The 2,907-nt window shown below is 51.0% G+C and overlaps 1 protein-coding gene across 2 annotated transcripts in view; it reads left to right on the top strand.

The window, feature by feature from the left end:
• The first annotated feature begins 2,743 nt into the window (after positions 1–2,743).
• The window catches only part of LOC113490710 (endothelial zinc finger protein induced by tumor necrosis factor alpha-like), a 5,759-nt gene continuing 5,595 nt past the window's right edge, over positions 2,744–2,907 (top strand). For both annotated transcript variants that reach the window (XM_026867287.1, XM_026867291.1), the window contains exon 1: positions 2,744–2,803. The gene's annotated coding sequence lies outside the window, so the exon portion shown is untranslated. The remainder of the gene's footprint in view (positions 2,804–2,907) is intronic.

Genomic DNA, 2,907 nt, shown 5'->3' on the forward strand with positions numbered 1-2,907 from the left:
ACCTTAGCCTAAACCTAAACCTAACCTTAACCCTAGGCCCTAACTCTAACCTAACCCTAATTGCACCCTAACCATAACCCTAAACCTAAAACTAGACCCCAACCCTAACACTAATTTCACCCTAACCCTAGGCCCTATCCCTAGGCCCTAACCCTAATTGCAACCTAACACTAACCCTAACCCTAAACCTGGGCCCTAACCCTAACACTACTTTCACCCTAAACCTAAACCTTAGCCTAACCCTAACCCTACCCCTAAACCTAGACCCTAATACTAACCCTAATTTCACCGTAACCCTAAACCTTAGCCTAAACCTAACCCTAAGCCCTAACCCTTACCCTAACCGCAACCTAAAACTAACCCTAACCCTAAACTTAAACCTAGGCCCTAACCCTACTTTCACCCTAAACCTAACCCTAAAGCCCTAAACCAACCCTAACCCCTAACCCTAACAGCATGCTGCCGTGAATACCTGAGACCTCGGGAAGTGTTGTGACGTTATCGGAGGGTTTCTGACAAGCAGCACGACCCAAATAATTTTCAAGGACATGATCTGTTCATCCAGAAGGGATCTAAACACATTACAGATGTCCTCGGGGGATCGGGAACTAAACAGGCATCCTAGCTAGCATAGAGAACAACGTGAGTGTTCTGGAGATTAAAGTTGGCAGCATAGAGATGCAGAAAAAACACCTGGTATGGCCAGCACAACAGACATGAAGAAAAAAAGAAAAGGGGGCAGGGAACTTGACCCAGAAAGATGGAGAAAGACAAGCTACAAAGAACAGTAAAAAGTAACAGCGATGGGGAGTCAGGACAGCAAACGACAGAGGGAAAGGGCAGGGGAGGAACACAAAACAAATCACAGCTACAAGTGACAGGGCAGAGAAGGAAGAATTAGGAAACGGGGACGGCGACACATAAAGGAAGAGACCTGGAGCCAAAAACTAATCCTGATGCATACACAAAGAAGAGGGGGGGAATTCTAAAACAGGGGAAACAAGAGACAGTGAGATGGAAAAAAGACAAAAGTGACAGACTACGAGGCATCAGGAGAGGAATTACTGAATAGTAACAGAGCACCAGCCAGAAACAGGCCACAGAAGAGAAAAGATCACATGGGGTGTGGGGCACAGAGGAAGGAATTCACAAACCAGGGACAAGGAGCCAGACAGAGGCAAAAATTAAATGGGGAAAAGAGACAGACTGCTGAGCAAAGAGGGAGTCATTAATAAATAGGTACAGAGCACCAGACAGAGCATGATGAAGAATGAGAAAAATAGCAGCAAGGTACAGGGAAGAGGGAGGAATTAAAGAACAGTGACTGAAAGACACAGAGACACATGGAGAGAGAAGAAAAAAATAGGTATGTGTAACAAGATGGACAGGGAGGAAATAAAAAATAGCAAAAGGGAGCTGGCCAGAGAGGAATACACCGAGGAAAAAGTCCAGACAGGCTATGAGGGGCAAGGTAGAAATGAAAAACTGGGGACAGGGAGCAGGAAAGAGAGATGAAGATCGCAGGGAATAGCAGCAGGTGCAAGAAGATGAGAGAGGAATTAATCAATAGGGACAGGGAGCTGGACAGAGAAGGATGGAGAAAGGCAACAATAGTGGTAGGGTACAGGGCAGAGAGAGGGAGGATCTACAAGATGGGGACAGGGTTGTGTTACAGACCACACTCTTTCGGGGGGGGGCTGCTATTTCAAAGGGGGGGGAGTGTTACAGGAGGGACTATTTCGAGAGACTCTTTTGGGGGCAGTATTTCCGAGGGCCCCAAAATGTGTTGGGAGGCCACAGGGCAATCACAGGCCAGAAAAATGTAGATGCTGAAAGGTGTGAGTTCTGATGGGCATTAGAGTTTGAAAGGGGCTGGGAAGCCAAAAAGGAGTGAGAGGCCGTGGAGGAATTAGGGATGGAGAAATCACTAGAAAACCAAGGAGAAGTCCTGCAGGTGCATGCTGGAAAATAAACAGGGTCAGGGAGGAAGAGAGATAAAGATGAGTGGAAAGACAGAGAGAGAGAGAGAAATTAAATGTGGGGTGAAAGGAAGGTGGGAAGGAGGGAGAGCAAGAGATGGTCAAGAAGGCAGAGGGATTGAGGGGATGAGAGAGGGAGAGATGGAGTGGGACAGGAGGGGCTACGAGATGAAATGGAAAAGGCCATGCAGCAGGACAGAATGGCACAGGGAGCTGGGCACAGGGTTATACCGGGAAAGAACATCAGAGAGAGGGTGTGGAGCTCGACAGGCAAAACGTTCACGAGAGAACAGAGGACAGAGAGGAGAAAAGGGACGGGTAGCAGCGCACTGATGGAGACAGAATCAGTAGCAACCAAGAGATGAGGTGAGGGACAGGACGCAGGCAGATAGGTGGGAAAGAGCGCCAAGCCAGTGATGGGGAGCAGGCCAGAGTTATCAGGAAAGAGAGGAGGCAGCACAGAGGCATCCAGAAGAGAGATGAGCAGCAGGGAGCCAGAGAGCAGGAGAGGACTGCGGAAGAGAGAGACAGGGAGTGGGATGCTGGCCTGGAACCAACAAGAGCAACAGCGAGAAGGACAGATCATTACTACACAATGGGGAGAACAGCGATTAAGAAAGATCCAATCACCACCCGCACACGTTACCAACGTCCAGACCCGCAGTGGCTGCGGAGCCCCGGCCGCGGCGAGGTTTTCTGGCAACTCTCCCTGCAAGCGAGAGTTCGGAGGACTGACGGGCACTTCCGGAGGACTGGCGGCCCATAGAGCGCGAGTGGGGAGGACTGACGGGCTCTTCCGGGCCTCCGGGCGGCCCGGGAGCGCGGTAAGGGCCCGCACCGGAGCGCTCACGACCGGTCCCGGCGCGGCGCGGCCGCAGGGCGGGACTGTCCGTCTGTCGCCGGGAAGCTGCTGCGGGAGGCGGGGAGC

Source organism: Athene cunicularia, unplaced genomic scaffold (genome assembly GCF_003259725.1).
Source record: "Athene cunicularia isolate RWA unplaced genomic scaffold, athCun1 SCF_225, whole genome shotgun sequence".
Classification (NCBI taxonomy): Eukaryota; Metazoa; Chordata; class Aves; order Strigiformes; family Strigidae; genus Athene; species Athene cunicularia.